The 9724-nt window shown below is 39.6% G+C and overlaps 1 long non-coding RNA gene across 1 annotated transcript; it reads left to right on the top strand.

Moving 5' to 3' along the window:
- The first annotated feature begins 6640 nt into the window (after window positions 1-6640).
- On the top strand, window positions 6641-9018 carry LOC139702390 (uncharacterized). The gene is made up of 3 exons (XR_011705030.1): window positions 6641-6718; window positions 7743-7789; window positions 8938-9018. It is a non-coding gene; the product is annotated as an uncharacterized lncRNA (long non-coding RNA).
- Window positions 9019-9724: the final 706 nt, after the last annotated feature.

Raw genomic sequence — 9724 nt, 5'->3', positions numbered from 1 at the left:
AGCATGTGGCGGAGTCTTCAGTATTTAAATTCAGTGACTGTGCCAAGGGCCTAGACCAAGGAACTAAGGTCTTCTCCCAGCCCATTTTGAGGTTGGAGGTGTTAAATTCAGCTCAGGTGACCTTCCCCCTTTTTCAATCTTGATTGTATTGGATGGTGTTTTTTGAAAAGCTAATGAGGCCATGTGAGAAAGCCTTGACCATTAGAAGTTGGGTAGTTCTGGATTTTTCCCTGAAGACCTACTTATCTGTTCTTCTGTCAGAGATACAGAAGCAAGACTTCCAGTAGGGAAGCTCACAAATCCCGGCCAAAATCCCAACTGAGAATTTTCTACCTGTGCTCATCCCTCCCATGAAAAGGAGAAAGGATTACATAGATTTGATAGAGGAAAGGGGATGAGTCAAGGAGGATTTCTTAGTATCTCACATATTGTGCAAACTACATGCCAATCAATGTCTAAATGGCTTCAAATATGTTTGAATCTTTTTAGATATGGCACTCTCAATAATGGTAGACCAACTCAAAGTATACTTAATAGGTGATTAGTGGAATAACTGCTTTGGGTATTTTTTTTACTTTAGATACATGATACTTGTATTGACTTGGATTTCTAAATGACTGCAGTGACTGAGGTATTCTACAAAGCCACAACATTCAAGCAGAGTTGATTTTCTTTGATCACATTACATCTTCTTCCTTATTAGCTTAGCTTTACTTTCCCCAAAATTTCCCCCTGGCTCCCCATCTACCCTGCTGGATCCTCAGATGCCTAAAGGGTGACTCTTTGGTAGCACTTTTGTATGTCGAAGTTAAGCTCTGAAATCTTGGGCAAAAAAAAATGGCAGGGAAAGGGCCAGGATTCCTCTCTCCAAAAGGTCACTCCGATGTTACTTTTGATTCATGGAGAGTAAATATGACTCCTTTCTACATTCCAAGTCAACCAAGAGCACTTTCTTAGAGGAAAAGTCAAATCCTTCATGCCTGTTCTCCAGTCTCAGCTGATTTGCAGGGTGTGCCCTCAAAAACAAACAAAAAAATCCTGAAGCCTATTTATTTGAGACTCCTTGTTTTTGCTACTAATTTAGGATACCATATGTTATCATTCACGCCAACCATCCTGCTCTTTACATATTTAAAACAAAAAATATGTATGTGCAGTATTTTATTAAAGTGACATTTTATTTAAGAATGAAGTCTTCTTGAAGCTGGGTGGGGTGGCCTACACTTATAATCCCAACTACTCAGGAGGCTGAAGCAGGAGGATCGTGAGTTCAAGGCCAGCCTGGGCAATTTAGCAAGCCCGTGTCTCAAAATGAAAAGGGCTGGGGATGTGGCTCAGTGGTAGACATACCCTGGGTTCAATCCCCAGTAATGCAAAAAAAAAAAAACCAAAAAGTCTTATTGATTACTGTATTTTAAATACAATGTGATCCAAAGGGTCTAATTCTGACCCAGTTAAATTTGTAGCTCTTTCTTTGTTTCCTAATCAAATAATTCGGTTTCTTTGTGCCTATGCTTTCACTTTAGAGAAAGAAGATGCTCTGTCTTGAGTTGACCAAGACTTCCAGCAGGGATAGGGGGACTTACAAGGCAAACACAGGTAGAGTTGATCCCATCAGCATAGGCATAATATTGGCACAGATCAGTTACTGAGCTCAGGCCCAATCTGCTGGTCACACAATGGAAGCCAATTCGTGGAGAGGCAAGACCATGGTAGAGAAAGAACTTTATTACAATTAGCTAGCTAATCAGAGGATGCCAGCCTAAAGGTCCATTGTCCCAGGAAGCTGATTTAGGGGTGGTTTATATAAGAGATGGTTTATATAAGAGATGACTTCAGACTAGTAGGTGCCTTCTCACAGGTGGAAGTTTGTGGCTAAATAATGCACATTGAATTGCCTAGTTATAAGAAATCTCAAGAAAAATAATCATTATTTCCTCAGGCTATTCTTGTCACTGGTTAGTTTGCCCACATGCAGTTCCTGACATATTACTCAATGGATAAGCTAGATGTTGTAACTGGATGCTTCCCTAAGATCTTCTTGCTGATCACCAAATTTATGGTAATGAATAAGAGCATACTTCACCCAATTATTGTAGAAGACAAAGGTCAGGCAAGGTTAAATAGGGAGTGGAGCAGGAGATCTGATCTCCATGCTTGGCTTCAGAACCAGAAAGATGATGTTGGTCAAGGCTTAACCCCAGTTCCCAGACTACAGGTCAGTGTGAGTTTCTCTATAAGATTAAATTGTAACTTGAAGGCACATAGGCAAGGACACTACCAAACTGAGCAATCAGAGCATGCAAATCATAGAGCAGAACAAGACTGGGAACACTCTAGAATCCAGTAACCCAGGATCAGCAAGGTTTAGGGTTATAGACAAAGTCCAAACAAAACAAGTCATAGCACCAAGGGATGCTCAAGTTTTTCTGCTAAGCAATTTATTTCATCCTGGGTGCAGAGTCCTATCTCAGAGGCCTCTACTGATCTCCATAACCTTGGATCACCTGAGAATGAGATTGGCTAACTTAACCCCAGAACATCAGAATATGCATATTCAGGGAAGATTGAGTCCTACTATTTGATGTGGGTTCTTCAGTGGCAGGGACTAGGCCCACAGAGACACTACCAGGGAGAAAGGAAATAGTCTCCATTTGTGTGAATTGCAACCCACAACTGGGGCATGGCCCACCCTTGAAGTTCCAATTGCTCTCAGGGACCAAATCCGGGCTCCTTGCAAGAAGATTCTGGCAGAAAGTGAATAGTACCTCTTGCCTTGGCAGTTTGTGAGGTTAAGAACACATAATATCATAGAATTAGTGTGTACTTACTATGTGCCAGGTTCTGTTCTATGTGCCTTATTTCTACAATTAATTCTTAACATCTCTGTGAGGTGGTTACTATCATTTGTCCTCATATTATGAGGCACAGAGGGATTCGGTATCTTGTCCAGAATGGTGGGGGCAATTCTAGAATCAGGCAGTCTGATTCCAGAGTCCATGCTCTGCCCTCCACCTCTTCTGGTTCCTCATGGATGCCAGTAAGACTCACAGCTGTTTAAATCCCCTTTAAATACCAGATTCATATAACCCATTTTTTAATTTCTTTCCTTTCTTCCTTCATTTTCTCCTCCTCCTCTTCCCCCTCCTCCTCCTTTCCTTTCTTTTCTTCCTTCCTTCCTTCCTTCCTTTCCTTTCCTTTCCTTTTCCTTCCTTCCTTCCTTCCTTCCTTCCTTCCTTCCTTCCTTCCTTCCTTCCTTCCTTCCTTCCTTCCTTTCTAGGGCTAGAAACCAGGGCCTGGCATGTGCTAGGGAAGTGCTCTGCCACTCCTCAGCCCCAGATACAATCCTCAGAGAGGATTTGATTTTATTTGGCTGAAAGCCATTACAAAACTTACAGTGGTCCTCCCAGTAGATTAGCATGAACTTCTAAGTATGAAGATACTATGTTTCAACTCCTCAGTCTATACCCAAAGGACTTAAAATCAGCACACTATAAGAACAAAGCCACATCAATGTTTATAGCAGCTCAACTATGGAACCAACCTAAGTATCCTTCAACAGATGAATGGATAAAGAAAATGTGGTATATATACACAATGGAGTATTACCCAGACTTAAAGAAGAATGAAATGATGGCATTTGCAGGTAAATGGATAGAGGTGGAGAATATCATACTAAGTGGAATAAGCCAATCTCAAAAAACCAAAGGCTGAATGTTTTCTCTGATATGAGGACGCTAATTCACAATAAAGGGGGTAGTTAGGGAAAAATAGAGTTACTTTGGATTAGGCATAAGGGAGTGAAGGGACAGGAGGGAGTTTGGGGGAAGGAAGGATAGTAGAATAAATTGGACATTGATACCCTATGTGCATATATAACTACACAAACGGTGTGATTCTATATCATGAACAACAAGAAGAATGAAAAGTTATACTCCATTTATGTATGATGTATCAAAGTGCATTCTGCTGTCATGTATAACTAATTAGAACAAATTCTAAAACGGTAATTTCATAAAGCAACTATTAGTAAAATCATTACTTAGTGTTCAACAGCAGTGTCCAAAGCAAATTTAGCTGTGTTTTCTTCCAAGGGTTTAAAACTAAAGGGCTGGGGTTGTAGCTCAGTGGTAGACCACTTGCCTAGCAGGGTGAGGCCCTGGGTTTGAGCGCTGGGTTTCTCAGCATCACATAAAAAACAAATAAATAAAAAATAAATAGATTCTTTTAAAAAAAGAGTTTAAAAATAAAGTTCTGACTATCTGGGTCACATGATAAGTAACATACTATTTCTAGAATCAAGATAGAATGAGAAGATATAATTATCACAAAGAATTTTTTATAGAGATCTATATATAAGAATGGAAAATAGACACACTGTGGAATATGGTTTAGATCAGAGACTCCGCAAACATGGGTTGGTTATCTTTCTTTAGGACCAGAAAAATCTATAAGTGGACACACATAGAGAATTGAGAATTTATGATACATGGAGCTGAGCAGAGTGTTAACACATGATCAATTTGTAACATAGTCAACTTATTAGAACATATTGATCACTGATCTACTCTGCAAGTGATAAATCTGTGACTGCTTTAGAAATAGCTTGTGAGGGCTGGGGTTGTGGCTAAGCGATACAGCGCTCACCTATCATGTATGAGGCTCTGGTTTCGATCCTCAGCACCACATAGAAATAAAGGTATTGTGTCCAACTACAACTTGAAAACTTAAACACAGAGAGAGAGGGAGAGAGAGAGAGAGTAAGAAACAAACACACACAGTGTATCTATTTTTTTTTTTTAACTTTTTTATTTTGGGGACAAGGGATTCATCCCAAGAGTGCTTAACCACTGAGTCACATCCCCAGTCCTTTTTATTTTTTATTTTGAGATAGGGCCTCACTGATCCCCCTGCTTCAGCCTCCCAAAGTGCTAGGATTACAGGCATGCACCACCACACCCAGCTGTACTTGTATTATAGACCTAGGAAATAGACCTATTAAGATAGTGCAGGGAAAGGGATTAGGGATATGGTTCAGTGGTAGAGTGTTTGCCTTCCCTGTGTGAGACCCTGAGTTCTATTCCTGACACTGCAAAAAAAAAAAAAAGGAAAGTACAACTTCAGCTACCTCAGTCAACTGCCATACCACAAATAGACCAAAATCTTAGGGCTTTTTTTTCCAGTAAAATTATAAAAGGCTTTAAAATTTTTTACAATATTTGTATTGGTATACAATTCACACAGCATACAAAACACTCAACATTTATTAAAGTGTGCAGTGGCTAGTGGGGCATGGTGGCACATGCCTATAATCCCAGCACCTCAGGAGGCTGAGGCAAGAGGATCATAAGTTCAAAGCTAGCCTCAACAAGTTAGTGAAGCCCTAAGCAGTTTAGTTAGGCCCTGTCTCAAAATAAAAAATAAAAAAGGCTGAGGATATGACTCAGTAGTAAAGCACCCCTGGGTTCAAACCCCAGGACCAAAGAAATAAATGAAGTGTGCAGTGGTTTTTAGTACATTCATAGTTATTCAACCATCATCATGAGTCAGTTTTAGAACTTTTTTTTTTTTGCTGCTCCATGAAGAAACCCTCTATCCATTATAGTCACCTAGACTGTTTTCTCAAAGGATTAGTAAGGAAAAGTTTTACAGTGTTTTTGGTTTTTCCATCTCTGGTAATTTTTTAGAATCACTCCCTGTAACATAACTTTGTCTACTTCTTTTCTTTGGAAGAATTTTAAAGCAAGATTAATCAAATAATCAGATTTTATATGATGAAACATTTGTGAGCTCCTCCTACTTTCATTGGCAATGGCTTTCTTGTTCCAATATGTGTTCCAAGGGCGTTTCATTTGAGGACATGTCTGGATATTTTAAGTTCCAGCCCTAGTCAATTGACTGGTTGTTTGTAACCTGTCAAAAGTTGCTGACTTGATTTCTGAAAACCATTACTTTAGCTGCTGAATTATTAATATTTATTGATTTTGTTTGATAGCAATTGCTGAACTAGGACAGATGCCTTTAAGCCTTGTGTGTGTAAATAAAACAGGTCTGTATCATTTGTAGGTAAGACTTTTCCAGAAGACCAAAAATGGAAGATTCACCAAATAGACTTCTGGTGATATTTCTAAGAAAATAATTAACCAGAAATCATATGAAGAACAGTCAACAAAAGCTACTTTTATCAGAAAATCAAAAACCTAATTCATTTATAGGGACAACTAACTATTGTTAGTTGAAGCCCTGCATCTAATTGCAGAATGAAAGATTAAAAAGATGTTTATCTGAGTTACTGTTTCTCAATAGAAGGAAAACAGTCTACAAATGTTGTATTTTTCCTGAATTGATATTTATTCAAAAAAATTGCTATCGATTCTATTGGGAAAAAATTTTTTTTCTTTTAATAGTTAGAGAAATTAAGACCAAGAGAGAGATGCAAATATAACTTGTCCCCAGGTCTCCCGATTCTTAGCAGAGCAATCTCCTCTCTGCCAGTCTCCTGAATATATTTAGGCTTCTATGTCAACATGTAGCTGTTGCAACAGAAGTAAAGGACATATTTCAACAGTAGAGCCAGCTTATTTGAAACAAAACCAGGCCGCAGCTAAAATATCTGTGTGCAAGGTGGCCTTCTCCTAATTAAGTTATGTGCTCCTCTCTTGCTTTCACAAGCCTTCCCAAGACAGATATATAACCAAATACAACAGGGAACAGCTTGGTGGGTTTTTCTGTTTTGTTTTGTTTGTTGTTGTTGTTTGCATGGTACCAGTGATTGAACCCAGGGGTACTCAACCACCAAGCCATATCCCCAGCCCTTTTTATTTTTATTTTTTTTTAATTTTTTTTTTTTTTTGAGAGAGAGAGAGAGAGAGAGAGAATTTTAATCTTTTTGTTGTTGTTGTTTTTTAGGTTTTTTTTCAACATCTTTGTATGTGATGCTGAGGATCGAACCTGGGCCGCACGCATGCTAGGCGAGCGCGCTACCGCTTGAGCCACATCCCCAGCCCTCCCTGCCCTTTTTAAATATTTTATTAGAGACAGGGTCTCAATGAGTTGCTTAGGTCCTCAGTAAGTTGCTGAGGCTGGCTTTGAACTCATGATCCTCCTGCCTCAGCCTCCTGACTAGCTGGGATTACAGGCATGTACCACCACACCCAGCCAGCTTGATGTTTTTTTGTTTGTTTGTTTTGTTTTGTTTTTTAACATAACATTGATGGACCTTTATTTTATTCATTTATTTATATGTGGTGCTGAGGATCAAACCCAGTGCCTCACATATGCTAGGCAAGTGCTCTACCACTGAGCCACAACCCCAGGCCCCAGCTTGGTGGTTTCTTTCTTTCTTTTTCTTTTTTTTTTCTTTCGTTTTCTTTTGGTACCAGGAATTGAACTCAGGGTTGCTCAACCACTGAGCCACGTCCCCAGCCATATTTTGTATTTAGAGACAGGGTCTCATTGAGTTGCTTAGCACCTCTCAGTTGCTGAGGCTAGCTTTGAACTTGTGATTCTCCTGTTTCAGCCTCCCAAGCCACTGGGATTACGGGTGTGCGCCACAGTGCCAGGCTCAGTTTGATGTTTTTATGGTACTTTTTGCTTTGGTTTTTTTTTTTTGTGTGTGTGTGTGTGTGTGTGTGTGTTCTTGTTGTTTTTTAAGCATGAGGCTAGTTTTTCAGTCAGCAAATTTTCAGTACTTTCCTTCATGCTGTCTTTTCACTTTCTTCCTTTCTCCTTCTGTCCCACAGGCATTGACTTCAGGTTATCTCCATTCAAATCCTGCGTTTAAGAACAGGTAGAACTCATCTCATTCTGCTTCATCATAAAATTGAAGATTCCAATCCTTTACTATCTGCACTCCTTTATCTTCAGAGACAAAGAGAACAAAACCCAAATTCCTTCCCCTCTGTCGTGAACTGATTTTGGACTTGACCAAGATGGGTCTTGATGGTGTGAATTTCATCTTTTCATCTCCATCTTTCCATCTGATCTCCTTCAGCCCCAGTCAGTTGGCAACACTGCAACAAGTCCCAAATGGATTCACCCTGGTCATGGAGTCAAGTGAGCCTTGGAGAGATGTGATGGACTTAATTTATTTTTTAAAAAATATATTTATTTTTTAGTTGTAGTTGGACACAATACCTTTATTTCACTTATTTATTTTTATGCGGTACTGAGGATCGAACCCAGGGTCGCGCACATGTGAGGCGAGCGCTCTACTGCTAAGCCACAACCCCAGCCCCAACTTAATTGATTTAATAACCCAAGTGGTGTAGATCTATCTAGTCTTTATTTGACTCTAAATTGCCACGGTCTTCCTTACCAGTCCATTTTATCCCACCCAGTGACTGCCATGGAGTAACATGGCATTGTGTCTTCCTGCAGACTTAGAAAACCACTATGGATATCCTTGTACCAAAGCCTCCCAAAGGCCTTGGTTCAGGAGACAGGTATCAGAGTGGACTCAGGAAAAGTCCATTCTCAGCCCCAGTCTTTGATCTGACTCTCCAAGCTTTGTCAGCAGGACACTAAATTCATCTTCAGAATTAGGCCCTTTCTCATTTCCACCTGCCCAGCTAGAAGATATGCTTCCTTACAAAGAACTAATGACTCCACCCCCAACCCAATGACCCCATCAAACTGGTGAGTTTATTCCTCTTCAAGGTGTAGAATGGCTCAACTCAACCTATTTTTTTTTCCGCCCTCAAATTATCAGTTTATTGTTCTTCTTTCTTCATGTAGCTTTTCTATGAAAACTGAAATGTTGCCAAGTTTATATCCCATGGGTAGGATTTAGGTTTCAACATTTCTTACACAGTGTAGCGCTGAAAACCCTCTTTCACATTTGTCTTAAGTGGGAATTTTATTGCTCTGAATTCCAAGGTCTTTCCCTCTAACTAGGTCTACTTGTTTTTTGTTTTTGTTTTTGTTTTGTTGTACTAGAGATGGAACCCAGGGTCTCATGCACATTAGGCAAGCATTCTACCACTGAGCCACATTTTTAGCCCCAGATCTACTTATTAAAGCAACAGATGTCACCACATCTGGAATCGTGTAAGTAAACCCATCTTGTTGTGGAGTTCCTGATGCTGAAATGTGTTACCAGTAAGCCAAAGATATAAACATCATTAAATGTAAGATAAAATGTGTAGACAGATTCAAAGTTTTAGCCAAAGGGTTAGGGTGAGATGGACAGGGCCTGGAAAAGAGCCACCTATTGTAAGAGATTAGTCGACAAATTCGCTCCCTTCAAAGGCTCTGGATGTCCTGAACATTGTTAAATCACCAGGGAGAAAAGTAAATAAAACAAAACACATTCTTACATAAACAAAGAACTTAGTTAAGAGAAACTGTGCATAATCACATCAGGAGGAAGAGATAAGGCTGAGAGGATAGGAAGATGGGCCCCTGGGAAACTTCCTGTGCAGTAGAGCACAAACAGCACCTGTGGATATTTGCTAAAAAACAAAAAGGCTAATTTTATATCAGGACTTACATGACTGGGGTCCATGCCTCTCCAAAGGAGGAAAATGCCCAATTGATATTTTTTTTAATTTTTATTTTTAGTGTTTTAGATGTACATGAGCATAATAACTTTATTTTATTTATTTATTTTTTATGTGGTGCTGAGAATCAAACCTAGTGCCTCACACATGCCAGACAAGCACTCTGCCACTGAGCCACAACCCCAGCTCCTCCCCTCATAGATATTTTGATTCGGCTAAAAGCT

This window comes from Marmota flaviventris, chromosome 17, assembly GCF_047511675.1.
Source record: "Marmota flaviventris isolate mMarFla1 chromosome 17, mMarFla1.hap1, whole genome shotgun sequence".
Taxonomy (NCBI): Eukaryota; Metazoa; Chordata; class Mammalia; order Rodentia; family Sciuridae; genus Marmota; species Marmota flaviventris.
This window is presented reverse-complemented; position numbering and strand designations above follow the sequence as displayed.